We start from the raw sequence: 14,250 nt of genomic DNA, 5'->3' as shown, positions 1-14,250 counted from the left end.
TGTCATTTCTTTCTCTCTAACATCACCAAAATTTGTCTTTTCCTTTCTGAACACACTACCAAAAACCCTCATCCATACTCTTATCACCTCACATTTACATTACTGCAATTTGCTTCTCACAGGTCTCCCACTAAACCATCACTCTCCCTATCAATCTGTTCAAAATTCTGCTGCACAATGTGTACTCCACCAGTATTGCTATGCTCACATTAGCCCTCTCCTCAATTCACTTCACTGGCTCCCTATCCATTTCCGCATACAGTTCACACTTCTCTTATTGACTTACAAGTGCATTCACTCTGCAGCTCCCCAGTATTTCTGCTCTTATCTCTCCCTACACCTCTCCCCAGGAACTCCATCCATCGGGTAAACCTATCTTATCTGTACCCTCCTCCTCCACTGCCAACTCCAGACTCAGTTCCTTTTATCTTGCCGCACCGTATACCTGGAATAGACTTCCCGAGTCAGTTTGTCAAGCTCCATCTCTGCCCATAGTCACATCTAAGCTAAAAGCCCACCTTTTTGAGGCTGCTTTTAACTCCTATTCACCTGTTCAGCACCCATGTCTGTTTTAATCATTTCCACAGTAATTCCCTAATCCCTTATTTGTTCTGTCTGACGAACAGGGCCTGGCTACTACATGTTTATTGTACAAGGCTGCATGTATCTTGTAATGGTATAGAAATGATAAGTAGCAGCAGGAGAGGCAGCAGCAGGAGGTGCTATCCTGGGCAGAGCATAGGAGTGTCATGGGCATTTTGCCAAGTGGCATGTTCAACTTACAGAATAACAAGCTGCACACGTAGCATGGCATACTTAGGCATGCCCGATTAACATAAGTGGCCGTGCCATTGCCTCCTTACACCTGTTTTCTATAGCAGCTTAGGCACTCCTAAGTGCTGTTATAGAATTGGCAATTGGCACAGCTCTTGTGGCACCAATTTATAGAATTGCCACCTTAATGATCAACTTGCTTTCACACTTTGGCAGAGCCTCCTAGTTTTTGTTTTGTTTTTACCACAGCCTGCTTTCCAGCCGCTAAATAAGGTCATTGTATGATACATTCCTGTAAATAGAAGAAACCATCTTTAAAAGAAAATTACCCCAAGTCTCTCCAGAGATCGAAATAATGCTATGCAATCTCCACGATGAAACAAACCATTCTAACTCTATAGATCTACTTTTCATATATCGACCACCTGGCTCCTGGTCCAAAGCCAAACCTATACTATGGGAGATTATCTCCCAAGCCTTCAGCCAATTTTCTCAGGTCGTCATTCTAGGCAAACTAAACTTACATATGGATAACAGCACGGACCCTGAAATAGCAAATTTCAAAGCTTTCCTATCATCCTGGAAAATATCCCCCTCAATCAGAGGACCCACACATGAAAAAGGCCATACACTTTACTTCCTAGTAGCATTTCTTCCACACACAGTCTGGAATGTAGTGCCGTGGTTGGATCACTACTTATTGGAGGCAATACTACATATGTGTTTATCCAGACCAATACACCAAAATATATCCCAACAAATTCATTCCAGAGGCAAAATCAATGAAGAGTACCCCAAAGCTCACCTCTCACCACTCCTGTTCAATGTATTCATCTCTTCCCTCGAGAACATCAAGATAAGGGAGGACGAACTCCTGATATCATATGCAAACAACATTTTTTCTGCTGACACCAGTGAATGACAACCTATCAAAAATTACCTCCCAGATATCCAACTGCATGGAATGCATACAAAACTCGGCCATCAAAAATAAACAGAAGCTGAACAGAACCAAACCCAAACTGCTATGGTTTCACACCACAGTGGACCCCATCCCAGACACACTAGAAGTACCAACCAGCTTATCTCTACCAGTAGAGAAAAAAAAAATCTAAAATACTAGGAGTGATCCTAGATTCCTCATTATCCTTCGAACCACAAAATCAGCCACCTATGGCAAAAAAAAAAAAAATTATAAACTCAAATTGAGACTGATCAGAGCCTACTTTGATCAATCCTCCTTCACCTTACTAGTCCAAACACTTATTTTCTCTCACACAGACGACTGCAAAACCTTATATCTAGGCCTATCAACTAAATTGATGACCAAACTCCAACATATACAGAACACATTGACCCGTTTGATCTTCAGATTGCGACAACTTACACCCTACCTGAAACTACTACATTGGCTTCCTATTCAGAAAAGAATCCTCTTCAAAATTACTTGCCTACTCTTCCATGTCGCATTTGCTAATTAATATCTTCAAAGACTTTATTGTTTGATCACTCTGCAAGGTTACAAGAACTCTTGATATTCTGTTTCCCAAGCGCAAAAAATGTCCATTTCTTCTTCTAATTCTTCAATACACTATTCGCGTTCATGGCCATTCCTCAATGGAACTCCCTAACCACCACAATCCACCTCGAGCCCTCCTATTCTGTTTCTAGAAAAAAACTGAAAACCTTCCTTTGAGAACTAATGGCAGATGCACATCTTCGATCCATATTATGTATCTGAGACACTCATGAAAAGCCTTATATTGAATGTCGTATGTAACTGCCTAGGATAATTTACTGTGAACCCTTCAAGGAGATACGGCAGTATACAAATAAATTGATATTGAAGATTTATGAATCGAAGTTTACAGTGGGGGAAATAAGTATTTGATCCCTTGCTGATTTTGTAAGTTTGCCCACTGACAAAGACATGAGCAGCCCATAATTGAAGGGTAGGTTATTGGTAACAGTGAGAGATAGCACATCACAAATTAAATCCGGAAAATCACATTGTGGAAAGTATATGAATTTATTTGCATTCTGCAGAGGGAAATAAGTATTTGATCCCCCACCAACCAGTAAGAGATCTGGCCCCTACAGACCAGGTAGATGCTCCAAATCAACTCGTTACCTGCATGACAGACAGCTGTCGGCAATGGTCACCTGTATGAAAGACACCTGTCCACAGACTCAGTGAATCAGTCAGACTCTAACCTCTACAAAATGGCCAAGAGCAAGGAGCTGTCTAAGGATGTCAGGGACAAGATCATACACCTGCACAAGGCTGGAATGGGCTACAAAACCATCAGTAAGACGCTGGGCGAGAAGGAGACAACTGTTGGTGCCATAGTAAGAAAATGGAAGAAGTACAAAATGACTGTCAATCGACAAAGATCTGGGGCTCCACGCAAAATCTCACCTCGTGAGGTATCCTTGATCATGAGGAAGGTTAGAAATCAGCCTACAACTACAAGGGGGGAACTTGTCAATGATCTCAAGGCAGCTGGGACCACTGTCACCACGAAAACCATTGGTAACACATTACGACATAACGGATTGCAATCCTGCAGTGCCCGCTAGGTCCCCCTGCTCCGGAAGGCACATGTGACGGCCCGTCTGAAGTTTGCCAGTGAACACCTGGATGATGCCGAGAGTGATTGGGAGAAGGTGCTGTGGTCAGATGAGACAAAAATTGAGCTCTTTGGCATGAACTCAACTCGCCGTGTTTGGAGGAAGAGAAATGCTGCCTATGACCCAAAGAACACCGTCCCCACTGTCAAGCATGGAGGTGGAAATGTTATGTTTTGGGGGTGTTTCTCTGCTAAGGGCACAGGACTACTTCACCGCATCAATGGGAGAATGGATGGGGCCATGTACCGTACAATTCTGAGTGACAACCTCCTTCCCTCCGCCAGGGCCTTAAAAATGGGTCGTGGCTGGGTCTTCCAGCACGACAATGACCCAAAACATACAGCCAAGGCAACAAAGGAGTGGCTCAGGAAGAAGCACATTAGGGTCATGGAGTGGCCTAGCCAGTCACCAGACCTTAATCCCATTGAAAACTTATGGAGGGAGCTGAAGCTGCGAGTTGCCAAGCGACAGCCCAGAACTCTTAATGATTTAGAGATGATCTGCAAAGAGGAGTGGACCAAAATTCCTCCTGACATGTGTGCAAACCTCATCATCAACTACAGAAGACGTCTGACCGCTGTGCTTGCCAACAAGGGTTTTGCCACCAAGTATTAGGTCTTGTTTGCCAGAGGGATTAAATACTTATTTCCCTCTGCAGAATGCAAATAAATTCATATACTTTCCACAATGTGATTTTCCGGATTTAATTTGTGATGTGCTATCTCTCACTGTTACCAATAACCTACCCTTCAATTATGGGCTGCTCATGTCTTTGTCAGTGGGCAAACTTACAAAATCAGCAAGGGATCAAATACTTATTTCCCCCACTGTATGTGCATATATGCTATGTAGACCTAAGTTTGTCTAACCTAGTTGGAAGTGTTCCTGGAGGCATGGTTTGGACTTATGCATGTACTTCATCATAGGAGCCAACTTTTCAAGATATTTGAGGGTGCTAAACCCGGTGGAAATTATCCCTCATTGGACACTGTCAAGGAGTTTGCTCAATATTGGGGGTGCTCGAGCACCCACAGATCTGGCTCCTAAGTATCTCTCTATATAAAAGGCAACACCAACGTTCTATGAAGCCTCCAGCCGGAAGTGTGAAGGGGGAGAGATAGCTGGTTTCCCCATGAGTGTCTGCCCCGCCCTCTCTGTAACACAAACAGTCAGTGAAGGAAAACAGCAAAGCAAGAAATCAAATCGCTCGCTCTGTAACAGTGAAGGACTCAGAGGGGGAGGGGAGAGAGGCCAGAGGGCAGGGTCACACACACTCCCACATGCACACAGAAGAAAACCTTGCTAGCCCCCGTTTCATTTGCATCAGAAACGGGGCTTTTTTACTAGTAACTTCATAAAATAATATGCACATAAGAAGCAACATTTGTGTGGGGTAATTTGGGTAATTTTTAAAAGGGGAAGTAAGCACATGCTTTCCCTTTCAAAATCAGTGTAACTTATTGTTATGTGCGCTCACTATACAAATCACCCGCTCTATTGGTAAATCAGTCAACTATGGAATAAAAATGTGTTGCAGGACCTGTTTTAACACACAAGATGCAGGACTTGATGGACCTTCAGTCTGATTCAGTACTGCACATATTATGTTCTTAAAGCCGACCCAAGATTAAGATGACCAAGAAAGGAACAGAAAGTTCAAGTTCAGTTTATTTGATATACTGCCAATCTATTGGTTTTTTATTTGCCTGTGTTTGGGCTTACTCGTATGTTGAAATTTGGAGACTTTTCATGATTTGTTCTTGTTGGCAGTTTATAAAGCGAATGCTACATACCTGTAGAAGGTATTCTCCGAGGACAGCAGGCTGATTGTTCTCACTGATGGGTGACGTCCTCGGCAGCCCCTCCAATCGGAATCTTCCTAGCAAAGTCCTTTGCTAGTCCTCGCGCGCCCGCGCGCACCGCGCATGCGCGGCCGTCTTCCCGCCCGAAACCGGCTCGAGCCGGCCAGTCCAGTATGTAGCAAGACAATACACTTCAAGGGAACACACAACTCCAAAGGGGAGGCGGGCGGGTTTGTGAGAACAATCAGCCTGCTGTCCTCGGAGAATACCTTCTACAGGTATGTAGCATTCGCTTTCTCCGAGGACAAGCAGGCTGCTTGTTCTCACTGATGGGGTATCCCTAGCCCCCAGGCTCACTCAAAACAACAACCAAGGTCAATTGGGCCTCGCAACGGCGAGGACATAACTGAGATTGACCTAAAAAATTTACCAACTAACTGAGAGTGCAGCCTGGAACAGAACAAACAGGGCCCTCGGGGGGTGGAGTTGGATCCTAAAGCCCAAACAGGTTCTGAAGAACTGACTGCCCGAACCGACTGTCGCGTCGGGTATCCTGCTGCAGGCAGTAATGAGATGTGAATGTGTGGACAGATGACCACGTCGCAGCTTTGCAAATTTCCTCCATGGTGGCTGACTTCAAGTGGGCTACCGACGCAGCCATGGCTCTAACATTATGAGCCGTGACATGACCCTCAAGAGCCAGCCCAATCTGGGCGTAAGTGAAGGAAATGCAATCTGCTAGCCAATTGGATATGGTGCGTTTCCCTACAGCCACTCCCCTCTTGTTGGGATCAAAAGAAACAAACAATTGGGCGGACTGTCTGTGGGGCTGTGTCCGCTCCAGATAGAAGGCCAATGCTCTCTTGCAGTCCAATGTGTGCAGCTGACGTTCAGCAGGGCAGGAATGAGGACGGGGAAAAAATGTTGGCAAGACAATTGACTGGTTCAGATGGAACTCCGACACAACCTTCGGCAGAAACTTAGGGTGAGTGCGGAGGACTACTCTGTTATGATGAAATTTGGTGTAAGGGGCCTGGGCTACCAGGGCCTGAAGCTCACTGACCCTACGAGCTGAAGTAACTGCCACCAAGAAAATGACCTTCCAGGTCAAGTACTTCAGATGGCAGGAATTCAGTGGCTCAAAAGGAGGTTTCATCAGCTGGGTGAGAACGACATTGAGATCCCATGACACTGTAGGAGGCTTGACAGGGGGCTTTGACAAAAGCAAACCTCTCATGAAGCGAACAACTAAAGGCTGTCCTGAGATCGGCTTACCTTCCACACGGTAATGGTATGCACTGATTGCACTAAGGTGAACCCTTACAGAGTTGGTCTTGAGACCAGACTCAGACAAGTGCAGAAGGTATTCAAGCAGGGTCTGTGTAGGACAAGAGCGAGGATCTAGGGCCTTGCTGTCACACCAGACGGCAAACCTCCTCCATTGAAAGAAGTAACTCCTCTTAGTGGAATCTTTCCTGGAAGCAAGCAAGATGCGGGAGACACCCTCTGACAGACCCAAAGAGGCAAAGTCTACGCCCTCAACATCCAGGCCGTGAGAGCCAGAGACTGGAGGTTGGGATGCAAAAGCGCCCCTTCGTCCTGTGTGATGAGGGTCGGGAAACACTCCAATCTCCACGGTTCTTCGGAGGACAACTCCAGAAGAAGGGGGAACCAGATCTGACGCGGCCAAAAAGGAGCAATCAGAATCATGGTGCCTCGGTCTTGCTTGAGTTTCAACAAAGTCTTCCCCACCAGAGGTATGGGAGGATAAGCATACAGCAGACCCTCCCCCCAGTCCAGGAGGAAGGCATCCAATGCCAGCCTGCCGTGGGCCTGAAGCCTGGAACAGAACTGAGGGACTTTGTGGTTCACTCGAGATGCGAAGAGATCCACCAGGGGGGTGCCCCACGCCTGGAAGATCTGTCGCACTACTTTGGAACTGAGCGACCATTCGTGAGGTTGCATGATCCTGCTCAATCTGTCGGCCAGACTGTTGTTTACGCCTGCCAGGTATGTGGCTTGGAGCACCATGCCATGCCGGCGAGCCCAGAGCCACATGCTGACAGCTTCCTGACACAGGGGGCAAGATCCGGTGCCCCCCTGCTTGTTGACATAGTACATGGCAACCTGGTTGTCTGTCTGAATTTGGATAATTTGGTGGGACAGCCGATCTCTGAAAGCCTTCAGAGCGTTCCAGATCGCTCGTAACTCCAGAAGATTGATCTGCAGATCGCGTTCCTGGAGGGACCAGCTTCCTTGGGTGTGAAGCCCATCGACATGAGCTCCCCATCCCAGGAGAGACGCATCCGTGGTCAGCACTTTTTGTGGCTGAGGAATTTGGAAAGGACGTCCCAGAGTCAAATTGGACCAGATTGTCCACCAATACAGGGATTCGAGAAAACTCGTGGACAGGTGGATCACGTCTTCTAGACCCCCAGCAGCCTGATACCACTGAGAGGCTAGGGTCCATTGAGCAGATCTCATGTGAAGACGGGCCATGGGAGTCACATGAACTGTGGAAGCCATGTGGCCCAGCAATCTCAACATCTGCCGAGCTGTGATCTGCTGGGACGCTCGCACCCGCGAGACGAGGGACAACAGGTTGTTGGCTCTCGCCTCTGGGAGATAGGCGCGAGCCGTCCGGGAATCCAGCAGAGCTCCTATGAATTCGAGTTTCTGCACTGGGAGAAGATGGGACTTTGGGTAATTTATCACAAACCCCAGTAGCTCCAGGAGGCGAATAGTCATCTGCATGGACTGCAGGGCTCCTGCCTCGGATGTGTTCTTCACCAGCCAATCGTCGAGATATGGGAACACATGCACCCCCAGCCTGCGAAGTGCCGCTGCTACCACAGCCAGGCACTTTGTGAACACCCTGGGCGCAGAGGCGAGCCCAAAGGGTAGCACACAGTACTGGAAGTGGCGTGTGCCCAGCTGAAATCGCAGATACTGTCTGTGAGCTGGCAGTATCGGGATGTGAGTGTAGGCATCCTTCAAGTCCAGAGAGCATAGCCAATCGTTTTGCTGAATCATGGGGAGGAGGGTGCCCAGGGAAAGCATCCTGAACTTTTCTTTTACGAGATAGTTGTTCAGGGCCCTTAGGTCTAGGATGGGACGCATCCCCCCTGTTTTCTTTTCCACAAGGAAGTACCTGGAATAGAATCCCAGCCCTTCCTGCCCGGATGGCACGGGCTCGACCGCATTGGCGCTGAGAAGGGCGGAGAGTTCCTCCGCAAGTACCTGCTTGTGCTGGAAGCTGTAAGACTGAGCTCCCGGTGGACAATTTGGAGGTTTTGAGGCCAAATTGAGGGTGTATCCTTGCCGGACTATTTGCAGAACCCACTGATCGGAGGTTATGAGAGGCCACCTTTGGTGAAAAGCTATCAACCTCCCCCCGACCGGCAGGTCGCCCGGCACTGACACTGGGATGTCGGCTATGCTCTGCTGGAGCCAGTCAAAAGCTCGCCCCTTGCTTTTGCTGGGGAGCCGCGGGGCCTTGCTGAGGCGCACGCTGCTGACGAGAGCGAGCGCGCTGGGGCTTAGCCTGGGCCGCAGGCTGTCGGGAAGGAGGATTGTACCTACGCTTACCAGAAGCATAGGGACCAGTCTTCCTTCCCCCGAAAAAATCTTCTACCTGTAGAGGTAGATGCTGAAGGCTGCCGGCGGGAGAACTTGTCGAATGCGGTGTCCCGCTGGTGGAGAGACTCTACCACCTGCTCGACTTTTTCCCCAAAAATGTTGTCCGCACGGCAAGGCGAGTCCGCAATCCGCTGCTGGAGTCTATTCTCCAGGTCGGCGGCACGCAGCCATGAGAGCCTGCGCATCACCACACCTTGAGCAGCGGCCCTGGACGCAACATCAAAAGTGTCAAACTCCTCTGGCCAGGAATTTTCTGCACGCCTTCAGCTGCCTGACCACCTCCTGAAAAGGCTTGGCTTGCTCAGGGGGAAGAGCATCAACCAAGCCCGCCAACTGCCGCACATTGTTCCGCATGTGTATGCTCGTGTAGAGCTGGTAAGACTGAATCTTGGCCACGAGCATAGAAGAATGGTAGGCCTTCCTCCCAAAGGAGTCTAAGGTTCTAGGGTCTTTGCCCGGGGGCGCCGAAGCATGCTCCCTAGAACTCTTAGCCTTCTTTAGGGCCAAATCCACAACTCCAGAGTCATGAGGCAACTGAGTGCGCATCAGCTCTGGGTCCCCATGGATCCGGTACTGGGACTCGATCTTCTTGGGAATGTGGGGATTACTTAATGGCTTGGTCCAGTTCGCAAGCAATGTCTTTTCAGGACATGGTGCAAGGGAACAGTGGACGCTTCCTTAGGTGGAGAAGGATAGTCCAGGAGCTCAAACATTTCAGCCCTGGGCTCGTCCTCCACAACCACCGGGAAGGGGATGGCCGTAGACATCTCCCGGACAAAGGAAGCAAAAGACAGACTCTCGGGAGGAGAAAGCTGCCTTTCAGGAGAGGGAGTGGGATCAGAAGGAAGACCCTCAGACTCCTCGTCAGAGAAATATCTGGGATCTTCTTCTTCTTCCCACGAGGCCTCACCCTCGGTGTCAGACACAAGTTCACGGACCTGCGTCTGCAACCGCGCCCGGATCGACTCCGTGGAGCCACGTCCACAATGGGGGCGTCGAGAGGTAGACTCCCTCGCCCGCATCGGCGAAGCTCCCTCCGCCGACGTAGTCGGGGAGCCCTCCTGGGAGGTGGCCGCAGTCGGCACCGCACGCGGTACCGACGTCGGGGACCTCACTCCGGGCGATGGGCCAGCCGGCGCCATGCTCGACGGTACCGGAGGCGCAAGCACCGCCGGTACCGGAGGGGTAGGGCGCAACAGCTCTCCCAGAATCTCTGGGAGAACGGCCCGGAGGCTCTCGTTCAGAGCGGCTGCAGAGAAAGGCATGGAGGTCGATGCAGGCGTCGACGTCAGAACCTGTTCCGGGCGTGGAGGCTGTTCCGGGCTGTCCAGAGTGGAGCGCATCGACACCTCTTGAACAGAGGGTGAGCGGTCCTCTCGGTGCCGATGCCTGCTGGGTGCCGACTCCCTCGACGACCCAGAGCTCTCGGTGCCGACGCGGGAAGGGGACCGGGGTCGATGCTTCTTCGACTTCTTCCGAAGCATGTCACCGGAGCTTCCCGGCACCGACGAGGAGGACGTAGAATCCATCCGTCGCTTCCTCGGGGCCGAGACCGAAGAGGGTCGATCTCGGGGGGGCTGTACCGCAGGAGCCCTCAGAGTAGGAGGAGACCCACCCGAGGGCTCACCACCACCAGCAGGGGAAAGGACAGCCCTCACCTGCACTCCACTCGATGCACCACCGTCCGACGACATCAGGAGACGAGGTCCCGGTACCACCGACGTCGATGCAGCTATCCGATGTCTCGGTGCCGATGCAGAGGGCCGATGCCTCGATGCACTCGATGCATTGGCAGCCAAGGATGAAGGTCTGGACGCTGATGACGTCGATGCACACGATGACCCCGGTGCCGATGCCGACGAAGCGCCCGAGAACAAAACGTTCCACTGGGCCAATCTCGCTACTTGAGTCCGCCTTTGTAACAGGGAACACAGACTACAGTTCTGGGGACGGTGCTCGGCCCCCAGACACTGAAGACACGAAGAGTGCCTATCAGTGAGCGAGATTACCCGGGCGCACTGGGTGCACTTCTTGAAGCCGCTGGAAGGCTTCGATGTCATGGGCGGAAAAATCACGCCGGCGAAGTCAAAATCCGAAATGACGAATTTGGAGCACCAAAACTTTAAGGGAGAAAAAATCTCGACCGAGGCCGAAAAGAGGCCTACCCCGACGACGAAAGAAAACTTACCGGGGCAAAACTGGAAATACGGGAAGGGGAAAATGAAACCCAAGGGGGTTTTCGGAGCACTTCCCGACAGATATAGAAACTTTTCCGAAGAAAAACACGTCAGTAAAACACGGACGCGCGAGGTCGACTCTCCGGGGCTCGACACGACAAAAAACACAGCCGTACCAAGTGCGGACGAAAGAAGACTGGCCGGCTCGAGCCGGTTTCGGGCGGGAAGACGGCCGCGCATGCTCGTTGCGCGCGGGCGCGCGAGGACTAGCAAAGGACTTTGCTAGGAAGATTCCGATTGGAGGGGCTGCCGAGGACGTCACCCATCAGTGAGAACAAGCAGCCTGCTTGTCCTCGGAGAATAAAGATTATTTAAACAAAAAACTAAGCAGTTTACAAATTCTGTTAAAAGAATAAGGGGAGGAGTATTAAACTGAGTATAAAATCTGTACCAAATAAGGTTGGCCATCAGATGTTATTCTTTAATTATCAGTCACAGGAAATAGTCTTACAGTGGCCACAGCTGTGCCGAAGGAATGGATCCTCAGGAGCTTAGTCAAGATCGGGAGGCGGGGCTAGTGGTTGGGAGGCGGGGATAGGGCTGGGCAGACTTATACGGTCTGTGCCAGAGCCGGTGGTGGGAAGCGGGACTGGTGGTTGGGAGGTGTGGATAGTGCTGGACAGACTTGTACGGTCTGTGCCAGAGCCGGTGGTTGGGAGGCAGGGCTGGTGGTTGGGAGGTGGGGCTGGTGGTTGGGAGGCGGGGATAGTGCTGGGCAGACTTATACGGTCTGTGCCCTGAAGAGCACAGGTACAAATCAAAGTAGGGTATACACAAAAAGCAGCAAATATGAGTTATCTTGTTGGGCAGACTGGATGGACCATGCAGGTCTTTTTCTGCCGTCATCTACTATGTTATTATGTTACAGCTGTTTATCTGCAGGACTCTCAAGAGGACATGATAAGGCATTAACTCATTAACTTATTAAAGTGAGTTTCTCAAGTAAGGCAATGAACCTACACAAACTTCACCAGTGTGAGATTTAAGAAAAAGGGAACAACAGATCCCCACCTAGAAGAGAACCCAGAGATGTTAAGCGCTGCAGCATCTACCTTAGTAATGGCTGAGTTGAGCCTGTTGGGACACCACTGGCTGAATATGAACAGGATACGAGGTGCTGGTCTTATGATTTAAGGGAATGTGGTGGGGGGGGGGGGGGGGAGGATGGGCAAAATCATTTGACCTCACAACAGTTTCAGTTTCTGATGTTTTGGCTTCCTTTTGATATCTTTGTTCAGTTTTGCCATTCTTTAATTGTAATAGTTAAGAATTTCAAGTGCCTCATCTCAGCTATAGAGACTGAAACAAATGGAAGTCAAACCAATATGCGAATCTTCTCAAAAATATTCCTCCCAATTCAGTTGGCTACAATAAGGTTACTGAGGGCTCCTACAGAGCAGTACTTCTCAACCAGTGTGCCACAGAAAATTCTGCCCTCCCTAGTTGTGTGCAGTAAGAGCTTTCAAGTGATTCAGTGAATCCCAAACCCTGTACATTATATGTTTTTTTTAATTTTTAAAATTTGTTTAGTCAAGTTTACATGCTTCTCTTCTCCTCTTCCCTCCCCTCATGAGTGCAGTGGCTGTCCTACCCCCATCCTCCCTCTTGCGAGTCCAACAGCTCTACTCTCCCAAACCCAACCCTCCCTCACAGGCACAGAACCTTTTCTGTTTCCTTACCCCCCCCCCCCCCCCCATTACAGACATCCAGCACCTTTCCTGCTCCTTACTCCAAATCCCCCAGGGTCTATCACTTTTCTTGCTCCTTCTGCCCCCCCCCCCCCCCCCTCACGAGTTCAGCACATTTCCTGGTCCTGCCCATGCGCAAACAGAAGTTGTGTTAGAGGGGGATGGGTCGGGCAAAAGGAAGGCTCTAGGGTCAGCTGCAGGCAACATGTCTTTATTGCTTGGGTATCTGGTGACAGCACAGGTTTGAAGAACCATGAGGGGGAGGGGGACAGGAATGACGCTGGAGGATAGAGACAGAAGAGATTCTGGACTATTGTGGAAAGCTGGAGAAAGTTGAATGAGGTGGTCTGTGCCAGGGAAGGAACTGGAGAAAGATGGATGAGGTGTATGCCATTGGGGGCTGAGGGATGTGTGCACCATGGGAAGGGGAGGGAGCTGGAGAGATACATGGATGCGTATGCGCTGTAGGGACTGGAGAAGAACAGGGAAAGTCATGAAGGGTGGGGACAGAGAACTGTAGAGTGTAGAGAACAGGAGAACAAAAAAAAAGTTGGGTGAAAGGGAAGAAAAATGGGAGGTATTCACCCTGGAGAAGGAGCAGAGAAAGCCAGGGGCTGAACTTAACCAGGACAGGAAAGCGATACAAGCTATGAGACAGCTGGAGAAGGTGGAAATTGAAGAACTGTGGTAGTGGTATTTCAAGCTGGGGGGGGGGGGGGGGGGGAAGGCTTGCAAGCCCTTAGAATAGGGTATTTTGCACAAGAAGACTGCAAATAAAGTGTGGAGAATTTTCCATATTGTGAACTGGATTTTTAATTTTTCTGCAGAGAACTCTCCCAGGAGTAATTCTTCAGCAGCCACCATGCTTGGCTAACAATACTTTCCATGAGTCCCTTCATACTCCAGCTTAGGTACAGCAGTGGTCCCTGAACCAGAGAGGGTGCAACTTGCTCAGTTATTTCCTGTGCTATTCTTTGATCAACCTCTTGGTCTCCCTGCAAGTATAACGTCCTTATCACAGCCATCAACTACCAGCATAAGTCAGTAACAGAGCCAGTATGCCAAGTAACCTAGTGCGGCAGCTTCTGGGATGGGCAGCAAAGAGAAGCTTCATTCAAAGCAATTAACAGGTCCTTGGGAAGAGCAAGATGGCAACCATACTGCAATGCCAATCAGCACTAGTACTCCCTGGTGCTAGAATTACCATGCTGAGATGGGAAAACAGAAAAAACACCCTGGAGCTTCAGTGGGGCATCCAGCTGCCCAGACTGGAAGGCTTGTCTGTGGGAGGAGAGTGTCTTCCCTGGCAAATAAGATCACCCTAACCTCCTTCTCCAGATCATGCAGCAGTGGATATGCAGCAACATGACCCGGAAGCAACATGCAGCAACATGACCCGGTGGGGAGTATAGTTGTGCTGGAATAGGTAGCCATAGATCACGGTGAAGTTCCATCGTCCTCATCTGGATTTCAATCTGT

The 14,250-nt window shown here is 49.8% G+C and overlaps 1 protein-coding gene across 3 annotated transcripts in view; it reads right to left on the bottom strand.

Annotated features, from left to right (window-relative positions):
• Nucleotides 1-14,250, bottom strand: part of PLBD1 (phospholipase B domain containing 1) — a 147,812-nt gene that overhangs the window by 107,300 nt on the left and 26,262 nt on the right. The window lies entirely within an intron of this gene.

Source organism: Microcaecilia unicolor, chromosome 1, assembly GCF_901765095.1.
Source record: "Microcaecilia unicolor chromosome 1, aMicUni1.1, whole genome shotgun sequence".
In the NCBI taxonomy this organism is placed as follows: Eukaryota; Metazoa; Chordata; class Amphibia; order Gymnophiona; family Siphonopidae; genus Microcaecilia; species Microcaecilia unicolor.
Note: the sequence above shows the minus strand (reverse complement) of the source record. Positions and strands in the feature narration are given on the sequence as shown.